Below are 20466 nucleotides of genomic sequence, written 5' to 3'. Positions count from 1 at the left end.
GCTCCATCGCCCACAGGAGATACTCAATGAACTCAAAGGACTATGGCGTGACTGCCGCCGAGCAGTACATCGCCGCCCTCATTGCCGCCGTCTCGCTCTTTCGCATACATTTCCACATGGCCCTCACTGTCCTCGAAATCTCCCACTCATTGTCAAACCAAGTAAGGATCTCCTTCAACCTGGCTAACTTTGCCTGGTCGCCGCTGACGATCTCCCCGATTCGCTGCCGCATCTTCTCCATAGATGTCCTTCTGAGAGGTCCGGTGCTAGCTTTGGAAGATGGGATGAGAGACGGTGGTCTTGCAATAGAGAAGAGGGAGAGGCGAGACAGTGGTTTTGCAATGGAGAAGATGGAGAGGAGAGGGGGTTGTTTTGCAATGGAGAAGAGGGAGAGGTGAGACAATTGTTTTGGAATGGATATGATGGAGAGGAGAGGAGGTGGTTTTGCAATGGAGAAGAGGGAGAGGAGCGTGCGGTAGCGATTTAGGATTGGACGAGAGGGCCGGTGCGCTATGACTGGATCAAAATCAAAATCAATTCACCCTTCAATTAAGAAAGCGACCCCACATTAACTAGTCTCCCTTTTATTCTGGGTCATAATTGACCATGATTTTCACAAATAAAATATATGTTATACGTTGCAAAAATAATATAATTTGAAAGTACATTCAGATACGAACCAAACGATACAATTTTTGGTGACATGCATTCAAATTTTGCTTGTCAAATACAGTACGTGGTCAAACTTTGACCCAAAATACGCAAAACAAAAAATACTTCCAAGACCAGCGCCGCTCCTCTCCTCTTAAACCACCGTCGCTCCTCTCATGTTCCAATCTAAATCCAGCGCCGCTCCTCTCCTCTTCCATTTCAAAACCACCACCCCTCCTCTCCTATTCCAATCCAAAACCAGCGCCGCTCCTCTCCCGTTCTAATCCAAAACCAGCGCCGCTCCTCTCCTCTTTCATTAAAAAACCACCGCCGGCGAGTGAAGGTGCTGTGGAGAAGTAGATCGATGGAGGAGTACAACCGATATGTGAGGATCGCAGATGGCGACCCTATGAAGCTAGCTAGGATGTTGGAGATACAGTCTTGGTTTGACAACAAGGACAAACTAGCAGCAACGACGACATCCATGGAGCTGCTCCTCTGGGCCATGGAGCAAATAGATTCACCGAATCTGATCGTGAGGCAGCGGTGGTGGGAGTATCGATCCCAGATGGAGCATCCACCAAAGATTGAAGGATCGAGCATCTACAGGGTACCGTTTGTGAGGGTGTCGTGCCAGAGCGAGCTGGTGGAGTCTTCGTCGACCGAACCCAACTGCAAGAGGAGAAAAGCAGTTGGCCCGACGACGCTTCCCCGCCATCCTCTCCCTCGCCGTTCACATCGTCCCACGGGGCGGCTGTCTGCCGCCAAGGAATAGGAGGGGACTGACCCCCAGCCCAATAGTCAGGCAAGTTGTGAATTGTCAGGAGGAGCTTAGGGTTGTCAGTATTTGCAGGTTCTGAATTGTGTTTTGTGTTGTGTATTTTGAGAGTACTTTCAGATATGAATGTCTTTTGAATTTCAGATTTGCAGTATTGAGCATATGAAGTATTTTATGAATTGTAGAGATATATTTTCAGTACTTAAAAACTATAGTTTCATAGGAGTATAAAAGTGCAGACAATATGATTCTCAGAGAAGAAACTGTAAGTTTCAGTTTCAGTTTCAGATAAGAAACTGCAAGTTTCAGAGGCAGAGCATTTATATTAACACGCCTTGTTCTAACAGGGATAACATCATGTTGGAATTTTATTCATGGTCGAAAATGGAACTACTAGCCAGTTAACATCATGCTGATCAACATTCACGCATAGCACATCTTCATATGATGCACAGTCAAAAAGATATGCTATTTTCAAAATGCCCACACAATGTCGAGTGTGCGAAAAACAGAGAAAACGAGGGATGAAGTTTTGGCAAGTGTTGGACGTGGTGTACGTAGATGACAATGGGGACCCACATGTCAATAATGACAGAGGCAAAAAATGTGGAGATATTTTCCCTGCATCAGGTGGAATCGTACCCGGGCGGAACAGCGGTCGGGTAGTGTCACTTGGCCACTGGGCTAGTTCAGCAGTTTCGGTAGAAATAAGGCATTGCCTCTGGTGGTTCGTTCTCGTACTATGCCTTTGTGCGCTCGCCGCGGCGCCACTGTCTGCCGTTGTGAACATGCTGAACAAAAGAGAGGAATCTAGAGAGGACTGTACATGGAGAGGCGGACAGTCGGGACCCACAAGGTCTATGGTCATACGCAAGCAAGTGCCTCATTGAAAAAAAATACTTCCTCCTAATGCTATACTGACGTTGGGGCCCACGGGTTTGTCAACATAGTTACAATTTTTTAGGTGCTTCAACGTAGTTACTAAAGGAGATAAATTGACAATGAAGCCGGGGAGCGGGCAGGTATCATTTATAATCAGTGGGCCAGCAAGTATCAACTGGGTTGTGGGCTGCCCCATCTAGTCTTTCTTTTTTAACATGTGCAGCCCACGACATGCCGGTTTGTATTTTCTTGAGGGCCGTCATGTATCGACCGGCCTATGGACCTCCCATCCGAGGTTTTATTTTTCCTGAAACATCAGCAGCCCAACTTATGTATTTTTTTGAAGAAAACGCAGAGGTCTGTTCTATTTTTCTATATAAGAATAGGAACGCCAGGTCCAACTTATGTTTCCCTTCGAACTATATTATATATACTTAAATTATTTTACATGTTATTATATATTATTGTTATTGTCATCATATATTTAACAGATACTTACAAATATAAGAAAACAATATCCCACATCTTATTAACTTATAAAAATAATTTTTTAACAATAAAATCCAGGATTTTGTTACATTAAGGCAACGAAAAACCTGGTGATTGTGTACAAAAGCTTGGTAGATTTAAGGACCAACGTAATAACAAATCACTTATTATTTCAATATATTTGTAACAAAATGCTCAGCCCCTGTTTATTTTTTGATAACATTGCTGCGCCCAACCCAACATTATAATTAGAACCAGCCCAGCAAAATCATGTATTTCAAGAAAGTGCAAATGGCCTATAATTTTTTAGGAAAAAAAATAAATGGGCCGCATGGATGCTACATTATTTGTTCAGCCAGCCTAACAAATTCATGTATTTCGAGAAAGTGAAAATGGGTTGTAGTTTTAAAAAAATGGGCCGCATGGACGCTACATTATTTGTTCACCCAGCCCAGGAAATGGACTGTAATTCTCAAAAAAAAGATCAAATGGACTGTAAATTCTGAAAAAATGGGTTGAATATGTGCCATATTTTTGGAGGCTGAAATGTGGGCCAATAGGTCGAAGCCAACGCAAGTCGTTGTCAACTTAGTCAACAAATGTTTCTGACATCGGTAGCCGTTGGATTTACATCCAACGACCGGCATCCATCTTCAATCTTTCGTCTTCTTCCTCCAGCACCGCCGGGACCACCTTCTTCCGCCTCCAGCTGCTAGCAGCTCTGCTTAGCACGCTTCGTTGTGAAGCGCTACCCCACCGCCCGCCAGGCCATCCCTCCATCCCTCCACACCTCCCGTTCTTCTCCACCGATTGCCGAACCACGCCGCACCAGAACCAGTTAACCCTCGTACACCTCTCCATCTGTGACTCCACTCCCGCGTCTTCCCATATCCGGCTCGTTGCTGTCCGGGGCCTCGCCCTCATCCACCACCTTGGATGCGCTCGGCGCGGCATGGTCAACACACAAAAAATGAATACTCCCCTTGCTTGCTAGGACCCACCATAGTGGGAGGCTGACTTGTGGGCTTGGTAAGTTGATGGGGACGGAGGGCTTTGTCAACTTAGTCAATATGAACGATTTTAGCTCCAGTGACCGTACGATGTCGATCCGACGGACGTAGTGCTTCTTCAACCTCTGGTCTTCATGCTCCAGCCGCCCAAACCAGCGTCAGTCGTGCCGCCTGCTCCTGCCTCCCGTGGCCGGCTGTGCTGCCGCGGAGGCCTTACCGCCCCTACTACTCTCCCCGCTGGCCAGGCCATCCCTCTACTCACCCACACCCCTTGTTATTCTGCGGCGACGGCAGCCTCACACCACAGCCGAACCAGTGAACCCTCGTACTCCTCTCCGCCTGGGCATCCACTGCCGCGTCTTCCCCGGCTCTGTGTCGTCCCCTTCCTAGGCCTCGCCGTCGTCCACCGCCTTGGTGCTCTCGGCACGGCGTGGTTAATGTGGTCAAGGAACGACTTCCATCGGAAGAGTACTGTATGTGGAGAGGCTGACAGCTGGGTCCACGGCCGCAACAAAGAAGTGCCTCCTTATAACGCGCAAAATAATGATTCCTCCACCTGATAGCAGGGACCCACTAGATGGGCCACCGTATTTCACGCAAAAAATGTTTCCCCCCTGACTGCTAGGACCCACCAGCTACCTCTTTGCACGCAAGGAAGTGCCTCCTTATCCTCCTTGATAGTCGGGACCCACCTGGTCAAAGCCTATGTAGCATTGTCATTCTGGTCGCGAACATGTATGTATATACTGGTCAATCGGTCTGTCTGCAGGCTGCAGCGATGAACCATGGCCAAGTAAGGAAGGGCACGTGTCGTAGTAGAGGCGCGCACGTAGCATGTACACGTACGTACAGCCAGGGTGCAAGGAAGTAAATACGGCCACGTACGTACATATGGGCGGGGTCTCGAACGCCTACTCACGCATACGTACTGTCAGGGGTCGTGTACACGGCTGGATCGGAACGGAGAAACCGCGTCGTCGTGTTCATCGGAAGCCAACCGGCTTGGACGGAACAGCCGATCGAAACGAGGCTTGGCGTACCGCAGAATGGAGGAAACCGCCTTGTGTTCGACCGCCTACGGTCGAAATGGGATCCTGTTCACCGGGAGGGGTGTGGCGTACTGCAAAATGGAGGAAACAGACTTCTCTTCGACCTCCTTCGGTCGAAACGGGGTCCTGTTGATCGGGAGTCGGGAGGGGTGTTGCGTACCGCAAAACGGGACTCCATGGGCTACTGTTCATCCATCGTCTACTGCCTCCAGGGGCTACTGTTCATCCACTGTCGACCTCCTCCAGCCTCCACCTGCGACTGTTCATCCACGGCGTCTCCCCTCCTGCCTCCACCAGCTACTGTTCATCCACGGGCTCTTGTTCATCCAGCCTCCACCGCTCTTGCACCGGCTACTGTTCAACTAGCCCTCTCCACGGGGTCCTGTTCAACCACCCATCCACGGGCTATTGTTCATCCAGCCGTCCACCGGCTACCGTTCAACTAGCCCTCCATGGGGTCCTGTTCATCCACCCCTCCACGGGGTCCTTTTCATCCACCCCAATCGGCTCGATCGGGGTCCTGTTCATCCAGCGGCAATGGCCTCTACTACCAAGGGGTCCTGTTCATCCAACCCCACCAGGAACTGTTCATCCAACCCCCCAACAACGCCCACTGTTCAACAAGAGGCAGCAGGTTCGATTGGCTTCAGTTAGCAGCAGTAGCGAAGGAATCACTTGATCGGATTCAGTTAACAGCCAGGAATCGATCGATCGCTTGGGTTCAGTAACGCATAGCCTGCAGTGCAATCGCTCGGGTTCAGTAGGCGAACGCCTCGCTCGGGTTCAGTTGGAGCCCAACGCCTCGCACCCACGCGCATACGTGTATGACAGAAACGTGCATCGCTCGGCCCCAACCACCCACCGTAACCGGGAACTCCCCTACATTTTCCTCTCCCTCGCTTCTACCACGGTTTTTTTCGTCATGGACGGCCAAAGAATGTCATGCAGCTGCGTCTCCGGCCCGCCTAGGACGAAAAGCCCATTTTCTGTCATGATTTTTTATCATAGAAGTAGGAGCCCACCACATCTATGATGATACCGGGTTTTGTCACAACTATCATCATAGAAGTGTCATAAGCATGACATAAAAAATTTCATTCGGCCCAAAATGTCATGGATGAGTCTTTTTTGTAGTGTTTTATGCGAGCATCACTGAACTCATCATGCCTAGCTAAAAGGCATTAAAGAAAAGCGCTTGTTGGGAGACAACCAAACACTTTTACCTACTGTTTTTGGGTGTTCACATGATTAATTAGGCTACTATAGTAATCATGTTTTTTAGCTTTTGTTTCAATAAAGCGCCAAGTAAGACCATTGGGATGGTCTATGGTGATAGTTGATTTGATCTTGCTGAAAAACAAAAACTTTTGCACCCAGTAAAATAATTTTCATTTTTTACATCAACGTGATAAAATCGTGATTCTTTTTGCACAAGATTGATATACAAAGTTCCCAGGTTATCCTAACTTTTTAGAATTTTTGGAGTAACATAAGTATGGTTGGAGTACAGATTACTACAGACTGTTCTGTTTTTCACGGATTATGTTTTCAATGCATAGTTTGCTTGTTTTCTAGTTTCTATGGCTTATATAGCTCAATATAAATTGTGTAAATGATATGCTACAGTAGGCATTGTGTGGAAACAATTATGAATCTTGTCTTTGACAGTACCAAGGTGAATGATTTGCTTTATCATACTAACCTATCTCACGAAGTTCCGTTAAGTTTTGTGTGATTGAAGTTTTCAAGATTTGGGTGAGATATCGATATGAGGAGAATAAGGAGTGACAAGAACCTAAGCTTGGGGATTAGCAAGGCACCCCAAGGTAATATTCAAGGAAGATCCAAGCAACTAAGCTTGGGGATGCCCCGGAAGGCATCGCCTCTTTCGTCTCCAACATTATCGGTAACCTCACTTGGAGCTATATTTTCATTCGTCACATGATATGTGTTTTGCTCGGAGCGTCATTTTATTTTATTAATATTTGCTTTCTATTATTTAGAATGATGATTTGCATCTTTTATTTAAATAAAAATGTCAAGTATAGCCTTTGCCATGCTTATTTTGCAAGTCTACATGTTGCTATTTCAAAACAGAAAGTTTATCGATGTTGCAAAAATTCCCTACAAAAGTAAGAATGTGATAAAATGTTGAAACTTTTTGCACAATAGGCTCTGATAAATTTTCTATTGTGTGTTAAAAAAATTCAGAATTTTGGAGTTAAAGAAGTATTGATACTCTTGCATTCTTTACACACTGTACTGTTTTGGCAGGTTGCTGTTATGTTTGCATTGTTTGCATATGGTTGCTCATTTAATGATTCTATTTGAGGATAGGAGTATTAAATATGCAGATACATTTAGTTTTAAATGTTGAATAATAATTTTTGTGATTTTCTATAGTAGAGAATGATAAGGTTTTTGCATTGGTTTATACTAACTTATCTCACGAGTTCTTGTTGAGTTTTGTGTGGATGAAGTTTTTAAGATTTAGGGAAACCGTGATATAAAAGGAATTAAGGGGACACAAAAGCTCAAGCTTGGGGAGGCCCAAGGCATCCCAAGATAACATTTCAAGAAGTCTCAAGCATCTAAGCTTGGGGATGCCCCGGTAGGCATCCCACCTTCCTTCATCAACAATTATCGGTTAGTATCGGTTGATCCTAAGTTTTTGCTTCTTCACCTTGGTTGTGCTATTCTTGGGATGTAATTTTATTTTGTTTTGATTGCATTTTTAATAAGATACTTAGATCTGAAAGTTTTTAAATAAAAGAGAGTCCACAATTAGCTACCTATTTACTTAACTACTCGCTTGATCTTCACTTATATCTTTTTGTAGTAGTTTGTCATTTACTCTCGTGCTTCACTTATATCTTATGAGTAACTTGTTGAATGAATTGAATATCATGAAGTTGAAATTATATGTTCATATCATGCCCAGTAGTAGCTTCACATTGGGTTTAGCAAGTGAAATCATTGGAAGCTTGACAATCACAATATTGGTCATACAAGCAATTCATGAATGATTAGTAGAAGGAAGAGAACTTTCACATGCAAATACACTATCTTGGAAATCTTTTGTGATTGTGAGCCCCCATCAAAATATTATATGCCAAAATTGTTGACGTTGGACAAGGAAGAAAATGTATTGATTTATGTTTGTTCATATTGACATAGAAGTTATATTGTCATAGATCCTTCAACATGTGGTGCTTGCCCCCCATCTTTGCTAGGCAAAAATTATGCACCAAGTAGAGGTACTACTTGTGCATCCAAAAACCCTTAAACCAAAATCTTATTTTCAAGAGTCCACCATACCTACCTAAGGATTGAGTAAGATCCTTCAAGTAAGTTTTCATCGGTGCAATAAGGCAATAAAAATTGCTTCTTAAAGTGTTAGATCATTTAGTGTAAGAGAAAATTGAGTGTTGTACGAACTTGTGATGGCAAAGAATAAAAGCGACAGACTGCATAATAAAGGTTGCTATCATAAGGGGAAATATAATGTGACGTTCTTTTGCACTAAGAGATTGAGCATACAAACAAAAAGCGCATGGCAACCTCTGCTTCCCTCTGCGAAGGGCCTACCTTTTACTTTTATGTATTTACTTTCATGCAAGAGTCAAAGTTTTTCTCTCTATTCCTTTTTATTTTTCACTTTGGCAAGCATCATGTGGTGAGGAAAGATCTAGGCACATATATCCAGTTGGATATGGGTAGCATGACTTATTATTGTTGACATCACCCTTGAGGTGAATACGTTGGGAGGCGAAATAATAAGCCCCTATCTTTCTATGTGTTCGGTTGAAACGTTTTTCTCATGTGTATGAGGTGAGTGTTAGCAATCATAGAAGACTATATGACGGTTGAGTATGTGGAGCTCTTACTTAGACTCTATTGAATAAGTTGAGTTGCAACTGTTTGGTGACTAAGAATATAGGTTGTTGAGTTTCAAGGGAATTCATTGTTTGAACCTTAACATGTGAATTGGTTGCTACTTTAACATGACGTGTTTTAAGAGAAAGAGTTGTTGTTTTGATGCTAGGAAAAGTGATTGAAATCATCATTGATCAAACTTATGCACTTTGCTAGCATTCACACTTCATAAATTATTTCTTTTATCATTTTCCTACTCGAGGACTAGTAGGAATTAAGCTTGGGGATGCTGATACGTCTCCAACATATCTATAATTTATGATGTATTCATGATGTTATATTATCATTCTTGGATGTTTTACAACCATTTTATAGCAACTTTATATCATTTTTTGGGACTAACCTATTCACCCAGTGCCTAGTGCCAGTTGATTTATTTTGCTTGTTTTTTACATCGAAGGAAATCAATATCCAACGGAGTCCAAACACCGTGAAACTTTTTGTGGGTTTTTATGCATCGGAAGACATCCAATGGGCCAGCGTAGCACCTGGGGGGTGCCCCGAGGGGGGCACAACCCACCAGGGCGCGCACCCTCAGGGTAACCCTAGATGAGAAGTTCCGCCGCCGCAAGCCTTTGTATCCACCGAAAACCAATCTAGACCCCATTCCGGCACTCCGCCTGAGGAGGAAATCATCACCGGTGGCCATCTTCATCATCTTGGCGGCCACCATGATGAGGAGGGAGTAGTCCACCCTCGTGGCTGAGGGTTTGTACCAGTAGCTATGTGTTTAATCTCTCTCTCTCTCTCTCTCTCTCTCTCGTGTTCTTGAGATGTCACGATCTTGATGTATCGCGGGCTTTGTTAATATAGTCGGATCATATGGTGTTTTCCCCTCTCTATCTTGTGATGAATTGAGTTTTCCCTTTGAGATTTCATTTTATCAGATTGAATATTTTTATGGATTTGAGAGCACTTGATATATGTCTTGCAAATGAATACTCATGGTTACAATGGGGTATCATATTGATCACTTGATGTATGTTTTGGCACTCAACTTGCTGATTCCCGAGGTGACATTGGGGTAATCTATGCATAGGGGTTGATGCACGTTCTTGTCTTTGTTTCTCCGGTAGAAATCTTGGGGCACTCTTTGAGGTTCTTTGTGTTGGATTGAGTACTATGAATCTGAAATTATTTGGTGTTATTTTAGTACGAACTCTTGGATAGATCGATCGGAAAGAATAGCTTCGAGGTGGTTTCGTACCCTACAAACGATTTCTTCTTAAGTTCTCCGCTAGATAGGAACTTTGGAGTGATTCTTCATCGCACTTTGAGGGATGGTTATATGATCCAATTATATTAGCATTGTTTAGAGATTGCACAAGCGAATGTACGGACCCTAGGCCTCATTTTCAAGCATTGCAATACCATTTTTGCTCTGTTTTGTCAATTGCTACCTTGCTGTTTTTATTTATTCAGATTATAAAAATATATTTCTACCATCCATATTGCACTTTTATCACCATCTCTTCGCCGAACTAGTGCACCTATACAATTTGCCATTGTATCGGGTGTGTTGGGGACACAAGAGATTCCTTGTATTTGGTTGTAGGGTTGTTTGAGAGAGACCATCTTCATCCTACACTTCCCACGGATTGATAAACCTTAGGTCATCCACTTGAGGGAAAATTGCTACTGTCCTACAAAACTCCGAGCTTGGAGGCCCAACATGAGTCTACAAGAATAAAGTTGCGTAGTAGACATCAGCGCTCCCCATGTCCTGGCGGCGGAAGAGGGAGATCCGCCAAATTCTTACAAGCTCTTCTGCGCATACTTCATCTATGGCCTCTGCTCTTCTTTTTCTGAATTTTTTGTGGCGATGATGACAATTTATGGATTCCACCTTCTCGACTTCACACCAAATGCAATGGCGACAGTGGCCATTTTAGCTAATTCGTGTGAGAATTTTGTCGGAGTTGCCCCCAACATAGATCTTCTTTGGCATTACTTCATCCCGCTAGTGGAGAACAAAGCTCATCGCTCCGGGAATATCAGTTGGATGCCACGGGTGGCAAGGCAGTCCTTGGGTTATATCTTTGGTCAGCAGTGTGAGAGGTGGGATGAGTGGAGAGGAGACTGGTGCTGGATCGAGGATGAGGAAGCCCCGAAGTTTTGCGAAGTACGGACATAGTGTGTTGAGCACACCAAGGAATGGAGCGCATTTGGCCTCTCCGACGACAGGCTTCGCCCGGCAATAAACAGGATCACTCACCTAAAGACAGCCGGGCTAACCATCGAGCATGTGGGGGCCGATTTTCTCCTCCGCCGCATCTCGCCACTACAGAAGAGGGACTGAGCCGTCATGTTGTATGGTGATGCTGGGGACAGGATGAGATTGCTACTAGGCTTGGCCAATAACTTGTCTGTGTATGGCCATGCCTGGCTCTGCGACTAGCTGTTTGGCTGCTTCGAGCTGTTCAAGCTCCCGTCAACCGTCATCCCCCTAAACATCAACTCTGCCCGGGATCAGATATTGAAGTGGATGCCAGATTGCAATGCTCACGAAGTGGCAGGTGATTGGCGGCTGCCCTCTCTTGATGAGGAGCTCGAATGGTCCAGTGCCCTGGTGGAGAAGGCCGCCTGGGTTGAGAGTGGTATGTACAAACGCACCTCCTCCGTGGAGGTAGCGTTCATCAAGAGGAGGATTGAGGAGGACAGGGCTGCCTGGACCGCTGTGATGGCAAGAGACGCAAAGGATGGGATAGGCAAAGGGAAAGCTGAGGACAAGGGCGCCTCTCGTGGTGGCAGCGAGGTGCAAGCCACGGAAGAGGTTGTCGGGGAGGACCTTGCCGGGGACAGGACTGCCGGGGACGGGACTGCCGGGCTCGATGCCCTTGCTACTGTGGCAGCAGAGCTCCAAGAGGAGGAGGTTGGTGGAGTGGCGGAGCCCGAGGCGGAGTGTCTCGCGGCAGGACCTCAAGCCCCCGAGCCGATCCTGGACCAGCGTCCCCGCATACATGTTGCTAACCGGGGAGTAGCGGCCCCGAATCCAGCGCCCGCCACCAAGAAAGTGAAGAATGAAGGAAATATGCCCTAGAGGCATAATAAAGTTGTTACTTATATTTCCTTATATCGTGATAAATGTTTATTATTCATGCTAGAATTGTATTAACCGGAAACTTAGCACATGTGTGAATACATAGACAAACAGAGTATCCCTAGTATGCCTCTACTTGACTAGCTCGTTAAACAAAGATGGTTAAGTTTCCTGACCATATATATGTGTTGTCATTTGATCAATGGGATCACATCATTAGAGAATGATGTGATGGACAAGACCCATCCGTTAGCTTAGCATAATGATTGTTTAGTTTTATTGCTATTGCTTTCTTCATGACTTATACATATTCCTCTGACTTTGAGATTATGCAACTCTCGAATACCGGAGGAACACTTTGTGTGCTATCAAATGTCACAACGTAGCTGGGTGATTATAAAGATGCTCTACAGGTGTCTCCGATGGTGTTTGTTGAGTTGGCATAAATCGAGATTAGGATTTGTCACTCCGAGTATCGGAGAGGTATCTCTGGGCCCTCTCGGTAATGCACATCAATATAAGCCTTGCAAGCAATGTGACTAATGAGTTAGTTGCGGGATGATGCATTACGAAACGAGTAAAGAGACTTGCCGGCAACGAGATGGAACTAGGTATGACGATACCAACGATCGAATCTCGGGCAAGTAACATACCGATGACAAAGGGAATAACGTATGTTGTTATGCGGTTTGACCGATAAAGATCTTCATAGAATATGTAGGAGCCAATATGAGCATCCAGGTTTCGCTATTGGTTATTGACCGAAGATGTGTCTCGGTCATGTCTACATAGTTCTCGAACCCGTAGGGTCCGCACGCTTAACGTTCAATGATGATTTGTATTATGAGTTATGTGTTTTGGTGACCGAAGTTTGTTCGGAGTCCCGGATGAGATCACGGACATGACGAGGAGTCTCAAAATTGTCGAGAGGTAAATATTGATATATTGGAAGGTTATATATGGACACCGGAATGGTTCCAAGAAGATCGGGGAATTTTCGGAGTACCGGGACCCCCCCCCCGGGAAAGTTAATGGGCCTATTGGGCCATAGTGGAGGAGAGGAGGCAGGCCAGAGGAGGTGGCGCGTGCCCCCCTTGCCCCAATTCGAATTGGACAAGGGGACGGGGCACGACCCCCCTCTTTCCTTCTCCCTCTCCCTCCTTTCCCCTTTCCCCTCTCCGTTAGATGGAAGGAGGGGGGCCGAATCCTACTAGGAACGGAGTCCTAGTAGGACTCCCCCCTCATGGCGCCCCCCCTTGGGCCGGCCTCCTCCTCCCCCCTCCTTTATATACGTGGGTAGGGGGGCACCCCGAGGTACAACAGTTGTTTCTTAGCCGTGTACGGTGCCCCCTCCATAGTTTACCTCCTCGGTCATATTGTCGTAGTGCTTAGGCGAAGCCTGCGCGGATCACATCACCAACACTGTTGCCACGCCGTCGTGCTGATGGAACTCTCCCTCAACCCTCTACTGGATCAAGAGCTCGAGGGACGTCATCGTGTTGAACGTGTGCTGAACACGGAAGTGCCGTACGTTCGGTACTTGGATTGGTTGGATCGTGAAGACGTTCGACTACATCAACCGTGTTACTAATGCTTCCGCTTTTGGTCTACGAGGGTACATGGACACACTCTCCCCTCTCGTTGCTATGCATCTCCTAGATAGATCTTGCGTGATCATAGGATTTTTTTTGAAATTGTATGCTACGTTCCCCAACAGTGGCATCCGAGCCAGGTCTATGCGTAGATGATATATGCACGAGTAGAACATAAATAGTTGTGGGCGATAATATTCATACTGCTTACCACCAACACCTTACTTTGATTCGGCGGTATTGTTGGATGAAGCGGCCCGGACCGACATTACATGAGTGTGTTCATGAGACTGGTTCTACCGACGTGCTTCGCACACAGGTGGCTGGCGGGTGTCTGTTTCTCCAACTTTAGTTGAATCGAGTTTGAGTATGGTCGGTCCTTATTGAAGGTTAAAACATCACACTTGACGAAAAATCGTTGTGATTTTGATGCGTAGGTAAGTACGGTTCTTGCTAGAAGCCCGTAGCAGCCATGTAAAACTTGCAACAACAAAGTAGAGGACATATAACTTGTTTTTGCAGGGCATGTTGTGATGTGATATGGTCAAGACGTGACGAGATATAAATTGTTGTATGAGATGATCATGTTTTGTAGAAGTTATCGGCAACTGGCAGGAGCCTTATGGTTGTCGCTTTATTGTATGAAATGCAATCGCCATGTAGTTGCTTTACTTTATCACTAAGCGGTAGCGATAGTCGTGGAAGCAATACTTGGCGAGATGACAATGACGGTACGATGGAGATCAATGTGTCAAGCCGGTGACGATGGAGAGCATGATGGTGCTTTGGAGATGGATATCAAAGGCACAAGATGATGATGGTCATATCATGTCACATATTTTGATTGCATGTGATGTTTATCCTTTATGCATCTTATTTTTCTTAGTACGACGGTAGCATTATAAGATGATACCTCACTAAATTTCATGGTACAAGTGTTCTCCCTGAGTATGCACCGTTGCTACAGTTCGTCGTGCCGAGACACCACGTGATGATCGGATGTGATAAGCTCTACGTTCACATACAATGGGTGCAAGCCAGTTTTGCACATGGAGAATACTCAGGTTAAACTTGACGAGCCTAGCATATGCAGATATGGCCTCGGAACACTGAGACCGAAAGGTCGAACATGAATCATATAGTATGTATGATCAACATAGTGATGATCACCATTGAAAACTACCCCATCTCACGCGATGATCAGACATGGTTTAGTTGATATGGATCACGTGATCATTTAGATGACTAGAGGGATGTCTATCTAAGTGGGAGTTCTTTAGTAATATGATTAATTGAACTTTAATTTATCATGAACTTAGTACCTGATAGTTTTTGCATGTCTATGTTGTTGTAGACCAATGGCCCGTGCTACCGTTCCATTGAATTTTAATGTGTTCCTAGAGAAAGCTAAGTTGAAAGATGATGGTAGCAACTACATGGACTGGGTCCATAACTTGAGGATTATCCTCATTGCTGCACAGAAGAATTACGTCCTGGAAGCACCGCTAGGTGCAAGGCCCGCTGCAGGACCAACTGCGGATGTTATGAACGTCTGGCAGAGCAAAGCTGATGACTACTCAATAATTCAGTGTGCCATGCTTTATGTCTTAGAATCGGGACTTCAAAGACGTTTTGAACGTCATGGAGCATATGAGATGTTCCAGGAGTTGAAGTTAATATTTCAAGCAAATGCCCGAGTTGAGAGGTATGAAGTCTCCAACAAGTTCTATAGCTGCAAGATGGAGGAGAAAAGTTATGTCAGTGAACATATACTCAAAATGTCTGGGCATCATAACCACTTGACTCAGCTGGGAGTTAATCTTCCTGATGATAGTGTCATTGAAAGAGTTCTTCAATCACTGCCACCAAGCTATAAAGGCTTCGTGATGAACTATAATATGCAAGGGATGGAAAAGAAAATTCCCGAGCTCTTCGTGATGCTAAAGGCTGTGGAGGCAGAAATCAAGAAGGAGCATCAAGTGTTGATGGTTAACAAGACCACCAGTTTCAAGAAAAAGGGCAAAGCGAAGAAGGGGAACTTCAAGACGAACAACAAGCAAGTAGCTGCTCAAGGGAAGAAGCCCAAGTCTGTACCTAAGCCTGAAACTGAGGGCTTCTACTACAAAGGGACTGGTCACTGGAAGCGGAACTTCCCCAAGTATTTGGCGGATAAAAAGGATGGCAAAGTGAAAGGTATATTTGATATACATGTTATTGATGTGTACCTTACTAATGCTCGTAGTAGCGCCTGGGTATTTGATATTGGTTCTGTTGCTCATATTTGCAACTCGAAACATAGGCTACGGATTAAACAAAGATTGGCTAAGGATGAGGTGACGATGCGCGTGGGAAATGGTTCCAAAGTCGATGTGATCGCCGTCGGCACGCTACCTCTACATCTAATAATTGTTATTTGGTGCCAGCGTTGAGCATGGACATTATATCTGGATCTTGTTTGATGCGAGACGGTTATTTATTTAAATCAAAGAATAATGGTTGTTCTATTTATATGAGTAATATCTTTTATGGTCATGCACCCTTGATGAGTGGTCTATTTTTGTTGAATCCCGATTGTAGTGATACACATGTTCATAATATTGAGGCCAAAAGATACAAAGTTAATGATGATAGTGCAACTTATTTGTGGCACTACCGTTTAGGTCATATTGGCGTAAAGCGCATGAAGAAACTCCATGCTGATGGGCTTTTGGAATCACTTGATTATGAATCACTTGATGCTTGCGAACCATGCCTCATGGGCAAGATGACTAAGACTTCGTTCTTCGGAACAATGGAGCGAGCAACTGACTTATTGGAAATAATACATACTAACGTATGCGGTCCGACGAGTGTTGAGGCTCGTGGCGGGTATCGTTATTTTCTGACCTTCACAGATGATTTGAGCAGATATGGGTATATGTACTTAATGAAACATAAGTCTGAAACATTTGAAAAGTTCAAAGAATTTCAGCGTGAAGTAGAAAATCATTGTAACAAGAAAATAAAGTTTCTACGACCTGATCGTGGAGGTGAATATTTGAGTTATGAGTTTGGTCTTCATTTGAATCAATGTGGAATAGTTTCGCAACTCACGCCACCTAGAACACCACAACGTAATGGTGTGTCCGAACGTCGTAACCGTACTTTATTAGATATGGTGCGATCTATGATGTCTCTTACTGATGTACCGCTATCTTTTGGGGTTATGCTTTAGAGACAACTGCATTCACGTTAAATAGGGCACAATCTAAATCCGTTGAGATGACACCATGTGCACTGTGGTTTGGCAAGAAACCTAAGCTGTCGTTTCTTAAAGTTTGGGGCTGCAATGCTTATGTAAAAAAGCTCCAACCTGATAAGCTTGAACCCAAATCGGAGAAATGTGTCTTCAAAGGATACCCAAAGGAGACTGTTGGGTACACCTTCTATCACAGCTCCGAAGGCAAGATATTCGTTGCCAAGAATGGATCCTTTCTAGAGAAGGAGTTTCTCTCGAAAGAAGTGAGTGTGAGGAAAGTAGAACTTGATGAGGTAATTGTACCTCTCCCAAATTGGAAAGTAGTTCATCATAGAAATCAGTTCCAGTGATTCCTACAATAATTAGTGAGGAAGTTAACGATGATGATCATGAAACTTCAGATCAAGTTACTACTGATCCTCATAGGTCAACCAGAGTACGGACCGCACCAGAGTGGTACGGTAATCCTATTCTGGAGGTCATGTTACTTGACCATGACGAACCTACGAACTATGAGGAAGCGATGATGAGCCCATATTCCGTGAAATGGCTTGAGGCCATGAAATCTGAGATGGGGTCCATGTATGAGAACAAAGTGTGGAGTTTGGTTGACTTGCCCGATGATCGGCAAGCCATAGAGAATAAATGGATCTTCAAGAAGAAGCCTGACGCTGATGGTAATGTTACTGTCTACAAAGCTCGACTTGTTGCGAAAGGTTTTTGACAAGTTCAAGGAGTTGACTACGGTGAGACCTTCTCACCCGTAGCGATGCTTAAGTCTGTCTGAATCATGTTAGCAATTGCCGCATTTTATGATTATGAAATTTGGCAAATGGATGTCAAAACTACATTTCTTAATGGATATCTTAAAGAAGAGTTGTATATGATGCAACCAAAAGGTTTTGTTGATCCTAAAGGTGCTAACAAAGTGTGCAAGCTCGAGCGATCCATTTATGGACTAGTGCAAGCCTCTCGGAGTTGGAACATACACTTTGATAGTATGATCAAAGCATATGGTTTTATACAGACTTTTGGAGAAGCCTGTATTTACAAGAAAGTGAGTGGGAGCTCTATAGCATTTCTAATATTATATGTGGATGACATATTGTTGATTGGGAATAATACAGAATTTCTGGATAGCATAAAAGGATAGTTGAATAAGAATTTTTCAATGAAAGACTTCGGTGAAGCTGCTTATATATTGGGCATCAAGATCTATAGAGATAGATCAAGACGCTTAATTGGACTTTCACAAAGCACATACCTTGATAAAGTTGAAGAAGTTATGGTCAGTCAAAGAAAGGGTTCTTGCCAGTGTTACAAGGTGTGAAGTTGAGTCAGACTCAATGCCCGACCACTTCAGAAGATAGAGAGAAAATGAAAGTCATTCCCTATGCCCCAGCCATAGGTTCTATCATGTATGCAATGCTGTCTACCAGACCTGATGTTTGCCTTGCTATAAGTTTAGCAGGGAGGTACCAAAGTAATCTAGGAGTGGATCACTGGACAGCGGTAAGAACATCCTGAAATACCTAAAAAGGACTAAGGATATGTTTCTCATTTATGGAGGTGACAAAGAGCTTGTCGTAAATGGTTACGTTGATGCAAGCTTTGACACTGATCCAGATGACTCTAACTCACAAACCAGATAAATTTTTTATATTGAATGGTGGAGCTATCAGTTGGTGTAGTTCCAAGCAGAGCGTCGTGGCGGGATCTACATGTGAAGCGGAGTACATAGCTGCTTCGGAAGCAGCAAACGAAGGAGTCTGGATGAAGGAGTTCATATCCGATCTAGGTGTAATACCTAGTGCATCGGGTCCAATGAAAATCTTTTGTGACAATACTGGAGCAATTGCCTTGGCGAAGGAATCCAGATTTCACAAGAGAACCAAACACACCAAGAGACGCTTCAATTCCATCCGCGATCAAGTCAAGGAGGGAGACATAGAGATTTGCAAAATACATACGAATATGAATGTCGCAGACCCATTGACTAAGCCACTTCCACGAGCAAAACATGATCAGCACCAAGACTCCATGGGTGTTAGAATCATTACAATGTAATCTAGATTATTGACTCTAGTGCAAGTGGGAGACTGAAGGAAATATGCCCTAGAGGCAATAATAAAGTTGTTTTTTATATTTCCTTATATCATGATAAATGTTTATTATTCATGCTAGAATTATCGGAAACTTAGTACATGTGTGAATACATAGACAAACAGAGTGTCCCTAGTATGCCTCTACTTGACTAGCTCTTTAATCAAAGATGGTTAAGTTTCCTGACCATGGACTTGTGTTGTCATTTGATCAACGGGATCACATCATTAGAGAATGATGTGATGGACAAGACCCATCCGTTAGCTTAGCATAATGATTGTTTAGTTTTATTGCTATTGCTTTCTTCATGACTTATACATATTCCTCTAACTATGGGATTATGCAATTCCCGAATACTGGAGGAACACTTTGTGTGCTATCAAACGTCACAACGTAACTGGGTGATTATAAATATGCTCTACAGGTGTCTCCGATGGTGTTTGTTGAGTTGGCATAAATTGAGATTAGGATTTGTCACTCCGAGTATCGCAGAGGTATCTTTGGGCCCTCTCGGTAATGCACATCACTATAAGCCTTGCAAGCAATGTGACTAATGAGTTATTTGCGGGATGATGCGTTACGAAATGAGTAAAGAGACTTGCTGGTAACGAGATTGAACTAGGTATGATGATACCGACGATCAAATCTCGGGCAAGTAACATAACGATGACAAAGGGAATAACGTATGTTGTTATGTGGTTTCACCGATAAAGATCTTCGTAGAATATGTAGGAGACAATATGAGCATCTAGGTTACACTATTGGTTATTGACCGAAGATGTGTCTCGGTCATGTCTACATAGTTCTCGAACCCGTAGGGTCTGCACGCTTCACGTTCGATGACGATTTGTATTATGAGTTATGTGTTTTGGTGACCGAAGTTTGTTCGGAGTCCCGGATGAGATCACGGACATGACGAGGAGTCTCGAAATGGTCGAGAGGTAAAGATTGATATATTTGAAGGTTATATACGGACACCGGAATGGTTCCGAAGAAGATCGGGGAATTTTCGAAGTGCCGGGAGGTTACCGGAACCCCCCGAGAAAGTTAATGGGCCTATTGGGCCATAGTGGAGGAGAGGAGGCAGGCCACAGGAGGTGGCGCGGCCCCCCTCTTTCCTTCTCCCTCTCCCTCCATTCCCCTTTCCCCTCTCCGTTAGATGGAAGGAGGGGGGCGAATCCTACTAGGAACGGAGTCCTAGTAGGACTCCCCCCTCATGGCGTGCGCCCCTTGGGCCGGCCTCCTCCTCCCCCTCCTTTATATACGTGGGCAGGGGGCACCCCAAAGGCACAACAGTTGTTTCTTAGCCATGTGCGGTGCCCCCCTCCACAGGTTACCACCTCGGTCATATTGTCGTAGTGCTTAGGCGAAGCCCTGCGCGGATCACATCACCAACACCGTCGCCACGCTGTCGTGCTGACGGAACTCTCCCTCGACCCTCTACTGGATCAAGAGCTCGAGGGATGTCATCGTGCTGAACGTGTGCTGAGCACAGTGGTGCCGTACGTTCGGTACTTGGATCGGTTGGATTGTGAAGACGTTCAACTACATCAACCGCGTTACTAAACGCTTCCGCTTTCGGTCTACAAGAGTACGAGGACACACTCTCCCCTCTCGTTGCTATGCATCTCCTAGATAGATCTTGCATGATCGTAGGAATTTTTTGAATTACTACGTTCCCCAACAAAAAAGACCACC

Source organism: Triticum aestivum, chromosome 1D, assembly GCF_018294505.1.
Source record: "Triticum aestivum cultivar Chinese Spring chromosome 1D, IWGSC CS RefSeq v2.1, whole genome shotgun sequence".
NCBI classification, from domain to species: domain Eukaryota; kingdom Viridiplantae; phylum Streptophyta; class Magnoliopsida; order Poales; family Poaceae; genus Triticum; species Triticum aestivum.
Note: the sequence above shows the minus strand (reverse complement) of the source record.